The following is a 23,665-nucleotide window of genomic DNA, read 5'->3' on the forward strand; positions in this document are numbered from 1 at the left end:
GCAGTAACAATATGGCTAACTCCTGGGATGACAACTTGTTCGACGACGTGTTGAGCCCGTTGTCGCTTGTAAAGGAGACATATTGAATTAAAAATATGGCTTAATATATTACAATTACATATCATTAGTTCGTTCTGAGTAGTAAATTTAGTAGATTTAGTCCTGCTACATCAAGTTTTGTGTCCCCATTCTTTAATACTTATGATCATGATAACTGTCTAAATTTGAACACCACAATGTGCCACAGAAGGCTTATCATTAACCTGTAATTTTCATTAAAAAAGTCAAAAATTACACCATTAATATATCAAACATCAACTTATAAGGAACATATATACGTAGATTATATTTTCTCTCATTCATTAAAAGTAATTTATACATACCTATATATATGTACACACAAAATATGCTTAAGTGGTTCATTTAAGAAAAAAAATTGTAAATAAATATTGGCTAGTTAAGAAAACTTTTTACGTTATAGAATATGACTACAAAATAAGAATAAAAATAAAGATTATCCAAATAAAACTTTAAGGTTCTTCAATGGACTAGTTTTTCAATATATTTGAAAGGCGAAAGTGAAACATTAACAAAACTTCAGTACAATGCTCCTTTTGATGAAAAATTGATGCGTGAATTCTAATGTAAATTGAAAAATTTAGAGTAAATTATTAAATACGTGTACAACAAAAATGGTGTATCTCAAGTTTTTATATTGCAGCAGATAAAAAGCATTTTTTTTTTTTTAGTTTTAAAGTATTAGTACAATGTCAAAAATGACTTGAAAGATGTGGCTCATTAATAATAGCAAACTAGAATGAAAATACTTAGACAAATCTGGTCTAAAAATAAATAAAGATAAGACTACTATCCTCCTGATTGGTTCATTGTGTCCGGATGCATCAAGTAAAATAAAAGGTTGTTTTAATTCTGACAAAATTTTAGTTTGGATCATTAAATGACAGGGAGACGGCGAAACTCAACCTAACTGGGTGTGGCCAAATTCTGCATTCTAGAAGAGAGTAAAAGAATGATGTTTCACAAAATTTGTTAACGATTACATTTTCATTCTTCGACGAATTATCGTTTATTATTTCAAACTTTAGCTAAAGTTTTTGGATATTTTAACTTATCCTACAAACTTAAGAACAATGCTTATAATTAACAAACCATGTATTTTATAAATTTGGTTTTATGTTATGAAAAAAAATATATATAGGGATTATCTCCTTTTTTTTTTATATTAAGATTGCTTCTATGTTGACGCATAACATATCATCTTCTTTTCTCTCATCTCCTTATTTGTTCGATGTTGTGTATGTATCATTCTCTAATATGTTAGCCAAGAAAATTTCTCGCCAAATACATATTTATGTATAGATTTACTATAAGGTAGTCCTACCTGTAAATGAATAATAAAAGATAAATCCATGAGATCATTTAATTAATGATAATGAATCTAGCAGGTTGCCAAATACTTCAATAACATATTAATTTCTTCATACCTACTACCTATATATATATATAGGTACACATAGAATTTGAATAAAATGTTATATTAATGATAAAATTACTGTGATATTTTCCCCATTCATTAAAGTAGTGATCTACCTGTCTGTATTTTGGTCTATTCTGACCAGGATCCAACTGAATCTACATGTATGCAATTTAGAGTGTATTTGAAGTAAACTGTATATTTAATTTACTTTACTATGATGTTCAGATGGAAACCATAAAAAACGCAAAAATTAATCATATGTGTCAATATAAAAACAATCTAGAGCAAAAACGAGAAAATCACAATTAATTTTGTTACTTAATATGTACATACATAAAGCTCATTTTTTGATTCACATATTTGAGTCAATTATAGGCAGGTTATCCAAATTTGTTGGATAAGTTAAGATACCCAAGTAATTTAGCTGTACTTTAGAACTTGTATTTTATTTAAGTGACTTTATTTGGCCCCCATATAGCCCTTTAAAATAATATACATCAATTTTGTATTGTTTTATTATGACAATTCATTATGGCTTGAATCGCAATTTGCAATGCCTTCAAAAAAGAATAATTTATTTATAAAAATTGACAATAATCCGTTGAAGAGTATAAATGTAATTACACACTCATTTTTTTAAAGAAAAATCATTCGAGCTTGATTTTGCATTTACAGCCTACATAGAAAGTATAATGTCTAAGAGTAATAAAACCGTGAGTATATGTAAAGTTTCGAGAAAGTTCAAGAGTCTCAGATATTATTATACAAAAACTAGTGTTTGATTTGGGTATTGTGATTCTTAATTCATCTAAAACTGTTACGACTTTTAGCAGGATTTGACAGAAGAATTCAGATTGAATTGCTCTTTAAAAAAATTGTTCTGAATCAGTCTAATTTAAAATTTGGCCAAAATCAATTCAAAAGCTCTATTGTCGATAGCGTCATGTGTATTTCCAAATTGATAACATCGTCACAATAACGTCATTTGAAGGTAAATATTTTGCATAAATCATATTCGTACATTTCATCACGATGTCATCTCACGAACACAAAAATATGCAGTGTCTTTTGTTGTCACATATAAAATTTTCTCCTTCTTTTCTCAAAATCATTTTTCTGAACGTTGATTGATTGGTCTCGTTTTTAATTAAATAACAATTCCATAGCTGGGAGAGATTGGCTTAATATCAACTAATTTTGGGCATTTTTCTGTTTCTTTTTGGAGGAAAGGTTGCGGGTTATACAAAAATTACGGCGAGTCATAAATTAGAGGAAAGAAAATCAGTGCAAAGATTGAAACCGAAAATGGGACAAAATTTAAAAAGGTTTCAATTTCATTCTACGGTGAGACCTTGTGGTATTCACAGAAACATCGGTCCAAATTGGTCTACAAATATCAATCAAGACCGAACTGGAAAAAAAATCCGATCATACACTGAGTGTCAACACTAACAAATACATATGTAGAATGATACTTGTCGACAAAGTCTTTTTTTTTTTTTTTCTATTTTTGTCAAGTTTGTAGGATAATATAATAATAAGCTTGACATCTTCATTTGATTGGAAAATATATATAGAGAGAGAGAAACAAAAATGTTTTTTACAAAAAATCAATTTAAAAACTGTCAAGTAGGGTCCTTTTTCTCCCCCACTAGACACAACATATTATATGTATCTATCTGTGTTTATAGATCGATAGGCAAATATCCTTGAAAAATAAATTGCTGACGAACGATTATATTATCTTTTTTTTTTGTATATAATAAAAAAATCGTTCATTTTTTTTAATTGATTATTATCAGAGATATAAATGTATGTATGAATTAGACTGGTTCTTAAATTTAAGTGGTTGTTTTTTTATATATTGGGGGGGAGGTGCATAGTCTAAATATGTTTCTTTTGATACAAAATACAGAAATAAAATATTTGAGTCATATTAATGAATATTTAGGGGTTGCACATGGCCTTTTAATTTATAAAATTATACCATTTCAAAAACATTTTAAAAAAAACAACGTTTTTATATGTGAAAAAGTGATTACTTTTATTGAATATATTCTTTATTACTATTGTTCTCGGTCATTATCTACACGGTTGGTTATGTCCACTCCTAGTATTTGTTCCATCAAGCCATAAAGCTGTAAGTTCTTAGGACAGGACCTTTAACTGTTGGCCTTTGGAGATTTTTCCTAAAAATATCGATGGTTAATGAAGCCAAATAAGATATATGATGTTGGCTTAAAGTCATTTAACATATATTCCGTGACAGATTCTTGTTTTCATTACAATGCAATAGTACGGACATATAATATTTTTAATAAGTTATATAGTTTATTTTGTTATATAACGGAATAATAAAATACTTAACTTACTTAAAAAATTAATTATGATCCTTCGTTAGTAAAATTGCTTTAGATCCGTTGAAAATAGATTTTAATGCTTAAAACACATTAGTATGCTCCTCAAACATCTACCAAATAAATGAAACTTTTTGTTCTTGCAAAAAAGTATTTACTTGGTACTGATCGCCAAAAATTTGCAATTTTTAAACAAGGTTTGTCAAATTTGATTAATTCTGTTTTTGGTCCTAAATAAGGAACGACACACCCCTACTTATGGCGCCCATATAGCATAGTGTATAGCTCTGTTACGGATAAATTATATTCCTTGTTCTGGAGTACCGCCCAATAAAACCTGAGGTAGTATTACTAAAAAAAACCTTTAATCCCTTGATATCTTTTATTTTTTATGTTATCCACAATTATAATATATAGTACTCTAATCAACTTTAATCAAAATATCTTTATTTTTATGTGAAAAAGTGAATTTTTTCACTCTGTTATACACTTTTCAAAAAAGTATTTTTTTATATTTTCTACGTAACAAAAAAACTTTTGATTTTTTGGTTAATAGTAATAAGGTTTTTAGTAATATTTTTTACTTTTGAAAGATTGTTTATTCATTTAAAATAGTCATCGGTTATAAGTTGCTCTATTTTGACTCGTATTAGCTATTATCAAGTATGATTTTTATTTGTTTCTATAAAATTGTAAAATTTGTAATCATCAAGGACCCTCCGTAATTTCTAAACATGGATCTATATGGCTAAAACTCTGTATTTTTTCACTTTTTTTTTTTTAAATATCTTCATCTATTAAAAGAGGGATCAAAAATTTACAATTTAAAAAAAAATGACAAAATCATTCAGGATAAAATAAATATTAAATACATCAAACAATATAGAAATAAATAATTTTAGGGTAACTGTTACTACAAGTCCTTTTCACCTTATTTAAAAAAAAAATAAGAAAAACAAAGGCTACCCTACTTTGTTTTCTTATCTCCCTCAACTACCTTAGTCCATATAAATTTGTTCAGAGAAAGACTACTAGAGAAATATACGTTATTGTATCGTGTGTGTACTTGATATTAAACAATGGAGAAACTAAAAACATTTGAGGCTATTTTCTAAACTCCCAAAAACCATATATTACAGTCTGATGGCTTCCTATCAAATTTGAATTTAACAACCTCGCTAACTTCTTGCAGTATATAGTTAATATATTTACGTAAAAAGACTCTAAAAGACTTATACATAGTAATTACATTTGTTTAGTGTGAGGATTAAGTCCTAAACACGCTCGACAAAGTTCAAAAACTCGCCCCCCCCCTTCTTTACAGACTCCTTAAATCTGTTTATTTGGTTTATTTGGAAATTGTACCTTTGATAGTTTCTTTTTTGGATTGAATGAATATTAACAGAGTTGATTCTTCAATATCAACAATAGTAGAAACCCCCTGTTTATGTATGTACTTTTTTCCCAATTACCCAATTGCCGGTTTATTTATTTTTATATATAAATGTTCTATATAATATATAAGCCAAATAAAGAATGTTGAAAGAAAAGAAAAAACCTTTGAGTATTCAACACTGTCACAAATTATTTACTCACTGATCAGCTTATTTCCGTCACTCAGAGCCCTAAGCTTATAACTAGGAAGTAGGGTCGTTAAGCTATTCATTTATCTCCTCGGTGACTACTGTACCGAGTGGAGACTTAAAAATTGCAGTAGCATTTAATGACGAGGTTTCATAAAGCAATTATACAATAGCTTATAATATAATAAACAAGTTTTGTTTTCATCCCGTGTCTCTAAGTCTAAAAATGTAGGAGAACAACAAAAAAGGCAACACTTGTGCAATCTACTCCCTGCAAGTATCAGTATCGAGAAGGCTGCAGAGACCAATGGCATCTCCATCCAAGACTACAAACAACATCCAAAAGTTTACTTGATCCACAAATAACGAAAACTGATGTTGCAAGAATATGGCTGACTTTTGGCCTCCCTCAATGTGGCCCTCCTCCAGCCCTGACCTCAACCTACTGGATTTTTGTAGATTCCAGCGTCTTGGAGAAGTACGTCAGCAAAATTTATATTCCCTCCGAGCTGTCATCATGAAAGTGGTTGATGCTATGGGCATGGCCTTCATCTTCAAGTCCAGCCAATGTGTTCCCCGGTATATCGAGGGTATTATTCATTATAAAGGAGGACATATATGATAAAAATATAGTGTATAAACATATCACAAATTGGTTCTGAGTTGTATTTTCTTGATTCCTTACAAATCTAGTCTTTTTTAAGTTTAGGTATGCTACTCTGAGTCTACTCTGTAAAAGCTCAGAATCTTTGTTCATGTTATATGAAAAGCATCATTTTGAAAAAAAACAAAAAATTATGAACCAGTCTAATGTAAGTACTTATAAAGTTATAATATGTAGATGGAAGGGACATGGGGAGAAAGAGGGAGGCAGACAGAGTAGGATTAATTAATTAATCTATTTTTTTATCATCCCTTCTTTTTCCTCATCAAGTGTTATTTTGCAACACTTTTTTTTTCTTTCTTGACAACTTGATTGACATATTTTTCAAATAAGAAAACAGATATTTATAAATAATTTATTTTTGACTTATTCTTTATTATTTTTATCTCTTTATATTGATTTGATTTATCAAATCTTCCCTTTATCAGTAATATATTCCACAAGCAGTAACATATTATAATCAATTTGATTCATCACTCCAAAATAATTATAAAAAAGTATGTACTAACCACATACAAAATTGTTTTGAATTGATATCATTTAGGATTTATCTTTCAAAATCCAATTCTCCAAAGATTTGGAAGGGCTTAACACCTACCCTTTATATTTATGTTTCCTTCATAAAAAATATAAATAAATATCTTAAATATATAATTTACCAACTCATGCCCGAATTTCGGAGATTTTTTTTTGTGAAATGAAAACTCTTGGAACTGTCCATCCAAAAATAAACAGAAAAAGTCCGTAATATTCTACGTCGGTAGCAAATTCTTCTCAAATATTGAATTGTTATACAATAGTTTTGTAACAACTTAACAAGAGCCAGTTCGAATTTAGCCAATTGATATTTAGAACAATGTTTATAAGGGAAAGAAAAATGGATGCATCGATAGTTGACAGTAAAAGATAATATAAATTATAATAGATTAAAAATAATCCCGTGTGATTAGTGTTATGCCAGTCTTCTATTCGGTTTAGTTCAGTCAAGTCTTCGAACCGGTCCTATTGATGTTTGGGACTAGTACTTCTGACTCGTTCCTGATTTAAAAAAAAGTTGAGTGACGTCATCAAGTTATCGATCATCAGGGTTTTTGAAATTAAAATGAGCTTATATTATAAAAAAATATGATTGAAAACATAAATACTTTTTCCAAAAAATAAACAATGTTCTAAATACATACATTTACGTTGATTTTCTTTGGCTTAATACACTACGACTGCATATATTGACTTTTTAACAATTCAGGTAGTACCATCTGTACGAACCAGCACCACAAGCAGAAAAAATAAGGACCAACATAATACTATTAATAACTGGATTATTTTCTATTACATCCTATCTATTACGAAATATTTAGATATATATTATACTAAAGTTAATGACCTGTCATATTAAAATTAATAAATTAAATAATTATGTACATTATTTATGATCATATGTGTTTTAATCTCTTATCTAATTTGTGTCATATATATTCATACCCTTGGCACAACGAAATGCAAAAATAATAATAATAGTTATAATAAATCCAGCCTTGAAAAAATAAAACATCAACTAAGGAGCAGAGCTAAGTAGTAAGTAAGGATTTGAGTCATAAGTTGAGTATTTTCATCAGCAATTCAAATGAATCATTGTTCTGAGAATGAATGCGAACAAAAGTCGCATTAATTTTCCATGCCTGACTTATCATACCGTATTTAAGCCCCAGTAACGCCTTACGTATCATATTAGATATACAGGAGTTTTGAAATCCTCAATTTGAGTAGTTCGACTTTTTTTCGGCTTAAAAAACTTCAGTGATACAATATCAAATATACATTCAAAAGATCATTTAACAGAAAAAAAAATGTACATTTCTAATTGATGACCTCTTAGTGTTACTAACACTGTTATTGCCTTATCGAAAAAATTAAAAAAAAAACAGAAAATTCTTAAACATATTGTGGGTGTCTACTAAAAGGGGTATCACTAAAATGGCCAAAGTGTCAAACTTGAAAGAATTGGATTTTAAAATTGTGTTTTTTCTTACTTATAAGCATTATTCAACTCTATTATTTTATGACAACTATTTTTTTTCCTCATAGTTTTTGATTTAAAAAAAACCTTTTTAATTTTTTGAAATTCACATCTAAATAGATACTATAATTATGAATATCATTATGATATGGATTTGGGTTTTTTAAATTAGTATCTTAGAAAATAAATGGCATCTCTTACAAAAATAATCTTACATTAATTACTCATTTTTGACACTTTGGCATTTTCAGGGATGAAAATTTTTCAAACATTGCAGTTTTAAAAAAAAAATATCTAAATGATCAAATAAAATAAGAATAATTTTGGAACACATATTTTTATTTGAAAAATAATTCAATTTTATTTGTTAATATGAGCAAACTCTCATTTCTCAGACATGCGTTTATCCATCATTTTATATCTTGTAGAATAGTGTATTTTCTTCATAATATTTTTTGTCATAGTACTACAAAAAAATGACCATATTGTGTCCTATAACTATTAACTTTACATATATTGAATGAATCTGTAAAAAAAAAGCTAAAAAATCCTGGGAAAGCAGCCTTTAACTCCACCAAAAAACATCTGTGCTCTCAATTTATTTTTATGAGCTCACATAAGCTAATAACATATAATATATATATGTACAATACGAAGAAACAAAGCATGAAAAATCATTACGGATGAAAACCAAAATTGTATTAGTATGGACACAAAAATAATAAATATGTAATATTATTACATAGATGATAATGGAAGCTTGTAGAAATCAATCAAATTATTAAATAAATTTTATATTTGTACATTGCTATCCACGATTTGATAACATACTTCGATTTGATAGAAAAAATATATCTATTTATTTAATATATACTATTTGAATGTGTAGTTTGTGATTCGAATGGCTTCAATAAACATTAAAATTAGGAGGGGGAAATTGTGACAATACATATATTTTGCTACAAAAGGGACTTTCTTTAAAATCTACAGTTCATTTAACCGAACACACATAAGAAAACTACGTCTCATCTTAAAAAGATGTCCTATATGAAAAAGATTTTTCCTCCTTGTACTATGAATATGACTTGAATTAGACACATGAAAAATTGTTATTATTTTTAGATCGGGTTTGACCAATATTTCAGTCAAGATCAGGGTGAGATACGACAAATTTCTTCGTCAATGTGTTCTATCATATTAAATTAAGATATTTGTGCTTTTTGCTTTGATTTTTTTTTACTTTCCACTACTTTTTATAAGGTTTCTGTTCATTAGTTTTTCCTACCAATTTTTTTAAGCTTTAAAGTACAATACCATAAATCAAAATTTTAATTTCAAATATTATGTTAGTTTTTGAAATTCACAGTAAGTATATGTATAAAGCCGATCATAAATCAAGGAATAAGAGGAAGAAAAGGTTATGCCCCCAACTTCATGGAACCGTTCTAAAAGGTGGCAGCTGTCTTTCTCTCATATTTTATAGTATATATATATATACAATTCATAGACGACACAATCCTTTCATAGGATCAAAGGGATGATCCACAGTCTGAAATTGAATTGATACTCTCATAAATCCCTGAGCTCACACATAATTCATTTGTTTTTCATTTTTAAGACCAAGAAGATGCAATGAACAGTCTCAATTTATTTATATTTTAAGTAACGAATTCTTTGAGTTCAAATGCTTCAAATGTATAAGGCATTGCATTTTTTTTTATTTAAAAAAAAAAATAAACTCATTTTTCAAAATAATTATCTGTACAAAAGTTAATGGTTTTTGTTAAAAAACAAATAATTGATTATAGAGAAAAACATTTTTTAATTAAAGCCTTTTTTTAATGTTCCTTTAATTGGTCATATGGAGTTGCAATGTTAAAGGAAATATAAACATTATAGTGTTACAATTACTCCATCTGCCCTAGGAATTGTCTTTGAAGTACATATATTTTAAGTATATTTCTTTCTCCAGGAGTGATCGAGGTGCAAATTTACGTACACTGAGTTCAAGAAAATAATTATCCCTATCCATACCTTTGTTTGGTACACGGGTATTAAATAAAGGTGTACCGGGGTACATTTACATTAAAAACGGTACTTTTCTATTTTGAAATTCGAACCAGTAATTACAGGGTCATTATGAGTGTAGTTTCGCCACCTATGACAAGACAAAATGTATTTGACAACTTATGTTGTTGTTTTTTTTTGCATGACAATTGCGAAACAAAACACTTTGTTTGGATAGTTGGCCTGACTAAACCCAAAGTTTTATTTTCTTGTAAAAATAGAGACGAGACTAAATGTCAAGAAGATGGGTCAAAATATAATAAAACGAAACAAGACGATATTGACCATTGTCTATTAAAAAATGCACAATCATAACAAAAACTCAAGTTTTTGTGGCTTCCCTTTCAAATAATAATTAAAAAAGTAAATGGTCACATTTCTGAGCTAACCTCCATTACCAAAAATAAGCTCTGCTAACGCTTCTCTTAATGAATGAGAATTATTGTTCATAGAACTTTTTGTTTATTCTAATTCTTAACAGAAAAATTATCAAAACAACACAATCATGACAAAACTCCATACCTACACCCCAATTTAAAAAAGAAAACACACTCTGAAATATGACCTTACTGATCAGAGAAACGACATTCATATTGATACAAACTCTAGCACCATAATGTATAAAACACATTGACTCCTGAATTAATTAATCAGGATGTATTTTTAAAAGGAATGCTTGGTTGAAGAACCGTTTACTTGACGGGTGTAACATACCCCTCAAAACACGGATCTTGTGTGCATTTGCAAACCGAAATAACTTTTATCCTGTATAACTTTAGAGACTTTGTACATAGTTCTTATACCTATAAAAAAAGTAACAACTAAAAAAATGCTTGCTTTAAAAAGTTATTTCACAAAATAAGTAAGAATTCCGCAAAATACAACAAAGCAAAAAAATAAAAAAAAAGAAAGAGTATATAGAAATAGGAGTAACAAAATCCAAACGTACATAGAAGCGACAGCATATTGTAGAATATGAATTAAAAACTTTGAAATTGCAGTCACGTAGTCAAAATGAAAAAAAAAAAAACATATAATAAAAATAGGGAGAGAGCCTTTCTGATCTGCCTTTCCATTAATGTAATTACACCAACTATATAACAGCAGTAACCTCATGCTGTTTTAAAAAAAATAGTTATTAGCTCCCTCCCATAAAGGATTGCCGTTACTGCGTTTGGTTCACTACAAGGAATTAAGCTTAGCAGTTTTTACATAAATGTGTCCCAATGACATAATATTCGTTTATATATTATGTAGGCGAGACGTTTGCATCACTTTTGACTCGACTGCACAGAGATAGTTTGAGTCAGACATACCAACATTGGAGGGAACATACCTATATATATATGTATGGCGTCAACATTAAACAATCATGAAGAGAGAAGACACACATAAGGGCCCAATATTTCATTTACATATTTGAGTTACATTGAGACTTACATTGGACTTTACATAGAGTATTTCAAATAAAATCTATCCAATTCTCATTTTTTTAAATTATCATAATCCATTCTGACTAATTAAAGTACAATTTGCGGCGCCTCCAGAGGGTTAGTATAAACAATTTGTAGATAGAAATTGACGATAATTCGTTATAGAATACAAATTTAATCAACACTCTATTTTGAGAAAAATTATTCTAGATTCATTTTATATTGACAAGCCATATATATATTAAGTAGGCGAGACCAGGAACTATTGAACCACTTTTTACACAGAAATAGTACGAATCAGACAAACCAAAATTTAACACAACATAAGTTTGTTATTCACTGTAAATGTTTAAAGATAATTAAAACACTCAGTAGTTTTTCCACAAATTGGGTTTAAATACAATTTCTAAGTTTGTATTAGAAATTAAGCAAATTAGTCATGACAATATTATTTTTGTAGAATAAATAAACAAATTATTAAGGAGTTGAAATATTACTAATTTTTAATGTATTCTCTTAGATTTGTCTATTTTAATATTTATATTATAGATGACCGATCTCACAAACCCCTTCAAGACACTGATCTGACTTGGAACCATGTGAGCTTTGAAGAGTAACAATACAAAATAAAAAAAAATAGTAAATAATAAGAGTGAAATTGGAACTTTTATGACAACTAATCCCATAATGATGAATTTTGACAATATACCGAATTTATCCACCCTGAATTCCTTTTGCATTCTTATAAAATTATAAAATAGATAGCAAAATAATTAACCACTCTAATTAGATTAGTTATAGCAATACAATGAAATCTCACTTCATTATGACAAAAATATTACTCTTTCAAAACATGAATTGTACTCCCTCAAAATCAATATTTTATTCTATATCTCCAATAAAAATTGTCGGAAAATATTGACTTTGTATAATAATGTGTATTATATTATACACCTTTAAAATTCGCTCACTCAGTGTATTTTTGATGTTTGGGAAAAGGGACATGTTAGAACAGCTCCAGTCTTCTCTACATAAATTTAACATGTAGGTAGATGTCATCAATGCTGAACAATGGAAATGTCTCCTAAAAAATTTCTTTCCCTGACCTAAAAAGAATATGTATTTACATAATTTTTTTTTTTGAAATTAAAACAAATATAGAAACAAAAAATTACGTAAGATTCATTTCACGATATCTCTTACTGAATTTAAATTAGGTTAAATCAACAAATATTTTTTTTTATCGGATTTTTTTTTGTACTTGTGTACGCAGTCACGGCTTAGTTTTCCTTTATTATTCCTAGATATCATAAATTGTATATTTTAATATTTCCCTATTCCACATTTAAAAAAAAAGACAATAAGAGACACACTCCGGGCATACGAAAAATCAATAATTATAAATTTTAATTTCTTTGGTAATTAACACAAAGACTTTACTCCATACGTGAAGACATTACTTGTGTGAATAAGTACTTCTATTGATTTGGCATTGAATTGCGATGATTAGAGTATCTTACCTAAAAATAAAAATAAAATGACTTGTAAGAAAACAATATATATATATATATTTATTTGCAAATCTGTGTAATTTATGTATTAACCTATAAAATTTCACAAAAATAAGCAGATATCATTGCACAGGTCATATATAAGAACATACTATCTCTATCCTACTAAATTTAATCTTTACATAAGACTGCAAGCATGACTTTTATCGAATGATATTTGTATTATTCAATTGTCTTTCATTCCGATTAATACACAATGCTGAATTATAATCCATCAGTGGCCCCGTAAATTGCATTTACTCGTTACAATAAATCACAGTCATCATTAAAGAACTACAATATATATTATATTATATTTGAAAGGCTATATCCCAGTAGGGCTGTGACAATTCACGACTATAAGGAATAAAGTGACCTATGTAAAGCCATAAATCGAGACTGGATTCTGCAGATATTTCGATTTAAGTCTATCATGGAAAAAAACACAAGTGAATTGCGATTCCTAATTTCTCCGAAAACGCTCTGCATAGTTTATCAGAGTCAAATAAAGGCTCTAAACTATGTAAGGCTACAGATTTGAAATGTAGACTGCCAGCTGAATAGCCTTGCTCTAGACTATATTTATTTCATAAAGATTGAATATATGTCAGTTTCATAATTGGCCGAAATATGACAATGATCTATTTATAAAGTAAAAAAAAATATCGGATTTCTCAATTTTAATATGATTGATTAATTAGGTTTTTGTGTTTTTACATAAAAAATCAACGTATACATTGAAATGTCATATACATTTTCATCTTTATACAAAATGGAGAGTCATTTTGAAACCAATTTACAATTAAAGTAAGAACTGACACAAATTTACTTTTGTGCCTTTCAATATACCTAAAGTCTTTTGCAATGTTCATTAATTTATATTTATGAAGTAAAAATTCAAATTGGAATTTTTTCATTTACTTTATTTTTACTCAAAGTAAATTTTGGCGTTGACGCATAAGGCTGTAAAGGTCCAATAATTGTGAATGTTACTATTTAGAGGATTATTCTACTTCCAATGCAGCATACATTTGTAGTTTTTTATTATTAAACCATAAAATAAATAGGAAGTCAAAAAGAAACTGACTCACGATTAAATTAAAAACGCTCATTGACACTAATCTACCCAAAGTCTTTAGCAAGGTTCATTTATCTATAGACATGAAACATAGTAAGTAACCTATTCACATGAATGAAAGAAGCACAGAGGGGAAAGAAATGAAGAAAATCACACATATCGTGATAAATGAGTCGCTGTGTTTTTACACTCATGTATGTAGCTGTTAAAAACCTATTTAACCTACCTCAAAGAGGGGAGCAGCTGAAGCTATTTTTGAAACAAAACAAAAAGTATGTGTGTGTGTGTGTGTGCTTAAAAAGTCATAAAAATACTCTTTTTCTTAAAATCTTCTTCCATTTAAAAGAATGAAAAAAAAAAAGTAAAATAAAATAATAAACAGAATAAAGAAGAACTTACTGAAAGAGTAAAAGCTTTTAAAAATTCGTCAAAAAGATCTCTTGTAAAAACGTACGAAAAAAAAGAACAATAGAAATATAAAAGATGATAAGTTGTCACGATTTTTTTCTGAACACATATTCAAATTCTACAATATGTCTTTATTCATCTCTTGGAGAAGATATGGGATGTACATAGGAGCATACATAGATGTCTCTGCCTCCCATCATCCATGACTCATTAACACTCAATAAAAAGAACATTAATTTTTTTAATAGTTTATTTAACTACAAATAATATGGGATACATAATAAATGTTTCTTCTCCATCATAACAAATCAGAGGCTGATTAATAAATAATATTCTCTTTTATCATTATTTTTTTCAAGCTCCATCTTTCCAATACAATTGTGACATATTCAATTTGCTACATTCTAAAAATTTAATCATGCATCGTCATAATAATAATAAAGGTTAAAAGTTCAAAGTGTAGAATGACGCTTCATTATATTATATGCTAATATTTTGACAAATTTCATTTATATATTCGACAAGGGGGGAAAAGAGGAATTATGTTTAATTATGAAATATTTATATTATCAACATCATTTATTGCAAGATATAACTCATTGTCTAAACGATGTGTACTTTTGTTTACACTCATCATATTAAAATAAGTGTTGGATTTCCGTACAAAAATTCCTAGACCGGTCTGAAACCATTATGATTTTAAATTCGTTCTATTAAAGAAGCTCGATTTCGATCCATCCCAAAAAATAAATGGCTCTAGATCGGTCTCACAAAAATTGGTCTATACTAATTTAATAGATGAATTATTGATGACGTCATGTGTGTTTTGAAATGGCAAATATCGATCTACAATAACGAAATAGGAAATTAAATGTGTTTCACACATCAATTTTGTACCACTCATAAATCCGAATTGAGGGATAAAAACGATTTATAGATTGATACCGCAAAAATGGGTACACAATTTGAAAATGATTAAATTTTGGTATACGGTATGAGATTGCGGTCTTTGCAAAAATATCGATCTAAATCCCTTAAGACCGAACCAGAAAAAAAGTTTGATCTTAAACCAACGCTAATATATATGTTTTATTAAAGAGTGTTATTTTTGTGTTATTTAGGACCGAGTACAAATAAGTAAGTTATTTAGTCCACTTCCATCCAGTCCAGTCCAATTATTCGGTATTTAAAGATTAAATATATCTTTGGGACATTATTGAAAGGGTTACTCTTTTTTTTAATTATTCCGTTATATAATAGAATAAATTATCTACAAAAATCTAATAAGTTTGATTTACATTACATTATGTCGACAATAGTAATATTTTTTGCAAGATATGTACAATGCTCTTAAAACATATTTCATATATATTATTTGGCCTAGAAAACTATCTACATTTTAAAGAAAATTTGCAAAAACTGACAGTCGAGGACTAACGGTCCAAAGCACGGATAGGACTAGTGTTCAGTTTCGTCTGAAAATTCTAGACAAGTCTGAGACTGTTATGATATATAATTTCATGTTTTAACCAGTTTAAAGAAAAATTAGGTATTGATCTGTCCTAAAGAACACATTGGACTTCGACCAAGACTCAACCCTATTACGAACGCATTTTTATAGAGTGTTTTGACACAGTGGAGGCAAATCGTCATAAATAATACTATCTATGTACACATGCTCTGTGAGAGTCTTATCGTCGCGTTCACAACCCCCTTGTTTATTCTGTCCTTGGCAAATAGAATTCATAAACATTGCTCAAACATCATACTGTGTTCTTGTATGTACGCACATATATTTATATATAGTCCTTGGTATGTAAACACTCAATTCATATAGGACTCTACTCTTGGTGGTTACTTACTTACTTATTCAGGAGGGACGGGGGGCAATCAACAGTATGTAGATGATTAAGTATTCATAATATTTATATGTAGCGTTGATGACTATATTATTAATTAACTAACTGTGTAGAAAGACATATAATATTTTGTCAGCTGATAAAATTCAATGTTCATGATTAGTCACTAATGGGCAGAAGTTGCCGATTAATCTCGATTTTTTCATTCCTTTAAAGACAGGCATGAGTTCGAATCTCTTACATAAGAAAATATAAAAATTAAATGGTATTTTAGGTTGTTTTTGATTAATTGGTAATTTGCAAAAGTTGCAGATTCTACTCAATTGAGTTTGAGTTCAAGTCTCTTAAATAAGGAAATATACATAAGAAATGTGGTATTGACTGATTGGAAGGTTAATTGTAATACTACACTATCAACTTATACATAACTGATGTAAATCCATTTGATCAATAAGAGAAAAAGATATATATATAAATAAAATAAAGAAATCAACATTTTTAACCGATAAAATAATGACGAGCTGATTAAATCAATCATTTTTATATTAATAGGTAATAAGCCAAAGTTGACGATAGATATAAAATATAGAAATTTATCCAATTAATACAAAGAATTAAACACATCCCCCACAAACATAGAATATATTTTTTTTCCAGTTGCAGAAACTCGACTTAAATTATTTAAAAATTATGATGATATAACATTTCAACAAGTTTAAATTAAGGTTGAGAAAGTGTAACTGGAGCTAAATGTTTTAATTCATTAAACGTTAGATACACAAACGATGTCATTGCGGCTGTTTTTGAAAGCTATTACACCCATATGTAATACATTTTGACCCTAGAAATCAATGTAATTTGTGGTATGTGACATCAAATTTTTTCTGGGATTTATCGGGGTTTTACAACTAGAGGAAATTCTCGAGAAATCTCACAATGAATTATTTTATAATATAAGCTTTTTTTATACTGATAATTCATTAGATGAAAAGTTGAACATGTATTGAAGATTTACTTGATAGTAAGGCTTGAAAGATCTATGCAACATTGTAATTGAAGTCTCATTTGCTATTGAAAAAATAATGTGCCAACGAAGCACCTATAACAAATTTGCAAATGATTTTTTTAATATACCTAAAAGTCGTGGGAAGCTCTGATAAATTTTGGATCTTTCAAAACTATTTTTAAAATTTTCTTTTTCAAATATAAAATGAATTAATTAAATCTTAGAAATAAAAATTGAAATCTCAACAGTTAATTTTTTCTTCAAGAAATATAAATTGAATATTTTAAATATATTGTCATTATATTTATAATTGATAATCTAGTACCAAAAAATAGAAATCATTTTTCTGAGATATCACAGAAGGATAATTTTCCAGGAAACGAGAAACTGACTATCAAACGTAATTTATTATACAAAGCAACTACCCAAAGCTTCCATAAAATCCTATGCGTGTCCTCAATCTACCGTCTATAAATTAAAACAAATGCACAATTTAGTAAAACATTCTATGATATAAAATTATAGAATCTTGGTAATTTTTTTATTTATTTTTTTCCCAAACTAATATTATTAATCTTTCATTTTTACAAAGAGAATATCTAAGTTTACATAAAGTGAAGTATGTACTCACATGTACTCATGAAAGACGGAGAGTAACTCCCATGATTGTTTGGAGTGTTATAAGTGCATGCCACTATAGGAATTATAATAGACTTGTGGATCAACAGACATCATAGCTATTCGTATGCCAAAAAAATTATTCAAGTTATCATTGTTGTAATTAGTGTTTAGTTTCGGTTTGGAAATCATAGATCGATCTAAGGATATGGGAAATGGTAGAGAATAATCACTCAAGAACGAACACTAGTGATTGTAATTAGCCACCGATATTTTGTGATTTTACACCTTACAAGCTTTGGGGCCATGTAAAAGATCCCGTATACAAAAACAGCCTAGCGTCGATTCAATACCTCAAAGATGGAATTCGTGAAGCTATTGAGAGCATACAAGAGCCACTATACGACTTGGCGGTGGAAAATTTCATAAAAAAGATACGGTCCTGTAAGTGTAGCTGTAGCGGACATTTGGCTGACATTTTTTTCCATTATTAATAGCATACATTTCCCTTTACATTGAAATAAATATCCAATCATTTATCTCAAAAAATGTAATTTTTCTTTGAATATCAAAATACCACCACTTGTCAGAAACCCCTTTAATGACATTTTTCTATTTTTTTTTTTTAATCCCATAACGGCAGTGCTTAGAATTTACAACTTTGTATCGATAGGTTGAGTTTTTACTAATTCAAACATCAAATAAATGTCCGAAGAAAGGAAAACATAGCCAAGAGCTATGCATTTCTGTGTGTAACCAAGGGGAATAAATTAATACGAAAAAAAGAAGAAAAAAAAGGTTCAAAAAATTGAATTTAAGCAAACAAATCCCTTAAGAGACCCCATATGTACATTATATATACTACTATAATATACATATGTGAAATGCTAGACAAACTATGTCAACAAAAGGGATTGGAGACATCACGGATGATGATGAGATTAAAGGAAGAAAGTCTCATTTCGAAATACATATGAATCTATGAATGTTTGTATAACCAATTGTATTTTATGTACTATATAATGCACAGGGAAATTATATTATTATTTCGTGTAGTCGTTTGCATTTATAGAATTTATTATTCATTTTTACATAAATTTTAGCATATTGATATATTTCCTTGAATGTGCGCGCGCCCATTTCAGGAAACATAAATAAATAGAAATTGTTTAAGTAAATATTTTAAGATCTATATATATGTAGAGTATTAAATTAAGTCTATTAGAAATTACAAGTTATTTCCCCCATGTGAATGAGTTCCCTTTCCAACTCTTTTTGAGTAGTATAACTTCCACACTAATATCAGTAGCTATGACTGACTGAGTGGGGAATCATTTCATAATTTATTGTGTGAGATACTCTTTATCCATGAGGGTAAAGTTGGATGTAATGAGAAAAAAAAACAATTCGAAAAAATTAACTATATAATTATTAGTGTTAAGACTCGGTCCGAGACCGTTTTTTTACAGTTCAGTATAAAGTTATTTTTCAACAGGGCTGTTACTCGAATTTTCCTCTATTTTTTTTGGTTGGGGGTGATTGGTTTTGAAAATTTTAGGTAAAATGTTTTTTTAACGAAAGGACAAATTAGACAAAAACACTTTATTGGCAAAATTTAGAGTTATAATTTTTGGCCCTCACAGACAATTAATGAATAGCTGTTTCCCCATACCCTTTGAAACACAATATCAGTGAAGATCATGTGATAACTTGTTATATTGGCATCAATTGTTCCAGATCCCCTTGCACCCGTCCTACATGTACCAACACAATTTCTTCATTATCGTTTATTTTGGTTGCTGAAAAATTCAAATATTTCCTCGATTTTTGCTAAAAAACTTTTTAGTTTCAATACATAAGCGAGCCACACAATTTAAAAAGCGATGTTATCGACAAGACATTTCCAATCCGTGGCCCACGGGCCGCATCGGAGATAGCTTCATGTTTAGTTGCAGCCCACTACTCATTCACACTTCCATTGGTATTTTAATTTTAGCAAAATATCATCAAAACTCGTAGAACATCCATAATTTGTATAAATAAAGTATTTATAAAATATTTAACAAAGAAAAGTTTTTTAAGGCTTTACGTTAAAAAAAAAAGGTCATTCGATCTTAATTAAATCATGAAAATTTCTTATTTTTTCCAAAAAAATTCAAAATAACAAAACCCATGTAAAATCCTGGGGACACCCTGAAAAGATTTACCAAATTATTATTATTTTTAAAGCAATTTGTCTTTAAAAAATTTGATTTGGCCTAAATTTGAAATAAATAAGTATTTAATAGTTTTGTTTTCATGAAATTTAATGAAATAGCTTTTGTGGCCCAATAAAATATTTTAAGAGTCAATACGGCCTATTATATTAAAAGGTTGTATATCCCTTTTCTAGATAGACATGAGCCAAAAATATTGGTACAGACTACAGTTTAACTCGTAAGCCAAATTATAAATTTGTGAGAGAACCCTCCTTTTCTAAAAAAAAAAAAAAAAAAAAGGTTATATCTAACAAAAACAAATTTTTTTCTTGGAAACAATAAGACTGATTTTTTTTGTGTGTTGATCGAATTTTATTAATAGACCAAAGAGAAGTTAATATAGTCTCAGACCAATTCATGTCTTCTATACCAAACCCTATCCCTAAAACATCTATTATATTTATATAAGTAAGTCAAAAGTTTGATAAAATGAATTTATGACATCATTAACTTATCACGTTCCTACGAAGAAAATAATTTCTACAAATGTTGTTATATTATATTAAATATAACTACTTGTATGTTGTACGCCTTTGGAAAGAGTCAACCAAGAGCCAATATACACAACTCTTTGTTAGTCAAACTAGGAGCTTTCAACCACATTTGCTTTTCAAATACATAACATTTTTTGTTCCTTCCTTTTTTATTATTATTTTGTGGTGTAGTTAGAACTACAGACACATATTCATCTAAACAAAACGGGAAAAAAAAGAAAGGGAAAAAATCAATTTCTTCCTTAGCTGCTGCTGACGATGACAGAGTAAGTATCATTTCATGATGAATGATTATCTTTAGTTTTAAGTTAAGAGAAAGAGTAAACATCACGTATTGTCAAAGAGCTAAGGAGCTAAAAGCCCGAATCCAATCCTCACACCTTTGTATTGAAGTACCTACCTTCAACTCAAAACAAATATTATTTTTTAACATAATTTTGTTCTAGTAATTCCAGACATTTCACTTATGCACACGTGTATATAGATATACTATGTTATTATAACACTCAACTCTCACTAAAAGTTTACCAACATAACGGATGACGTCATTGGGACCCCAAATAAAATAAATATAAGGATGGAGAATAATTGAAAAACCTATATATAGCGTTAATAAATAAAAAAACAAGTTTCAATTAATACATTTCGTTCACTTTTTATGTTGTAATTTTACTCAAATAAATGTGCCCATTGACGTCACCAAAAAGACCCTAGACGATATTTCGATAAATTATTGATGACGTCATGGTTGAGTTATTAGTAAATTGATGTCCTTGTTGTGGTATTTTTAAGACTTTAAAATTGTTCCAAATGTTTCTAGAACTTTTATTATATACAATCAAAGACACTTGTGCTATGAAATAGGAAATTCGACCCCTCATTTATGACTCAAGAAAATCAGTTCAAATTATGAATTTGAAAAAAATCGATGTTGTTCAATAGACAAAGCACTCAAGAGAAATTATTTACGTCAACTAAATGGGTGTAGGTACGATACTCGGTCGTACCTAGTGAAGGAAGTATACTTAATGTATAATGACTTCTAAGGCAATTCCTAGTTCAGAAGGAATTATTGTTATACAAAAAATGATATTTACTTGTATTTAGTCAGATTCCAAGTCCATCTGACCAATTTAAGAAATTATATCAAAATGGATCATCGATTAGAGAATTGTTCACAACTTTATCAAGGGATAATTCCAATTTAATTAAAATATCGAACTGCCATTTTAAAAACGATTAAATATCGATTCACGGTCTGAAACAACAGTTTGAACTAAGTGATATTGATCCAAATCCGTTGGGAAAAATTACTTATGAATGAACGGAATAAAAAAAAATCGGTTACGAACCGAGTATCAACACTAATAACACCATCATCATCCCTCTTACGAAAGATGAGCGGAGACACAAAAACGAATGAAGTGTATGTAAGCCTCCAAAAAGATCATCATCTTCCACGTCATAAGTACCTACACATATTTATTATTGATGATTCATTCCTTGATAAGAACACGCGGAATTGATGTTGATTTAGGAGGACGTACAGGAAAGAGACATCAAAAAATGTCACAAAAAATGTCTCCACAACGATGATACTCCGTCACTTAGAGCATTACTTTGATTAAATAAATAGTATGTACTCCATCGTCATAGTACTGTAGTAGTAGTCAATGAATATTAGAGATCTTAAATCAGAATGGTATATGTATATAGAACAATGAAGACATGTCTTTCAAGGAACAAGAAGAATGGAAGATGTAGAAAAAAGGGATAAGGGGGATCTTGTCAGACACATTGAGTTGTTCTCTACACACATACATATAATATTGATTGTGATAAGTACTTCTTATAACATAGATGTATACATCCATTTTATAAATGAGATGGTCCTACTCGTAGAAACAGAGAGTTTCTTAGTCTATTATTATATATACCACATATGTACCCCTTTTTTTCACATATATATATTTATATATAGTATTTCAATTTAACACATTTTTATTTTAATTAATTATTTTTTCTGAATAATATGTATGAATGTATTTTTTCTCCGTTTTTCAACACATTTTGATTATAATTAATTTATTATTATTATTTTTAATATGTATAGAATTAGATTGACAACTTTTAAAATTATATTTTTGTTCGTGTCATACTTAATTTCATCCTCTGCATCTCATCGAAAATACTTAATATATCAAGTTACTTAGTAGAGGAGTATCAATCCTTAATATATGTAGGACTTGAAATCTGTATCATCTTATCCCTATTGTCGGTCATTGTAGGGGTGATGTGTAGGCATTTGCTCTACTAGAAAAATGAAATGTTTGTCATTACAGAGGCACCTCATTTTGAAAAGGTTTGGAATTATTGATGAGGTTTGAAGATTGGATCCTTTTATTTTCTCCAAACAGTTTGTGACATATTATGTCCGAGAGATGAGGTGCATTATATACGTTTCAAATGGAACATGTTATTTGAAATGCGTTATTTTTATATAGTTGAAAGTAAAGCACTTTAGTGTAAACAATTGAATTCGTTCAATAAAACTTGTATTTACCTATCAGCAAAAACAAATTCACAACTATAGTTTGTCCGTATTCTTTCATCATAAAGGCTTAATTTATTTATGATTCAAATTTACATTAGAGGCTTAAATCTACTACATACAGTATTTGAAGGTTGACATAGATTGATAATAAAAAACATATAGTTAATGATGACATTATTAAACAAAGTTTGTTTCATGGGACGCCTTTTGCATCCAATTGA

The 23,665-nt window shown here is 28.6% G+C and overlaps 1 protein-coding gene across 1 annotated transcript in view; it reads right to left on the reverse strand.

Annotated features, from left to right (window-relative positions):
- LOC121113724 (roundabout homolog 2) overlaps positions 1-23,665 on the reverse strand; it is a 191,652-nt gene that overhangs the window by 143,907 nt on the left and 24,080 nt on the right. The gene's annotated exons all lie outside the window — the stretch shown is intronic.

The sequence above is a fragment of the Lepeophtheirus salmonis genome, chromosome 2 (genome assembly GCF_016086655.4).
Source record: "Lepeophtheirus salmonis chromosome 2, UVic_Lsal_1.4, whole genome shotgun sequence".
NCBI lineage: Eukaryota > Metazoa > Arthropoda > Copepoda > Siphonostomatoida > Caligidae > Lepeophtheirus > Lepeophtheirus salmonis.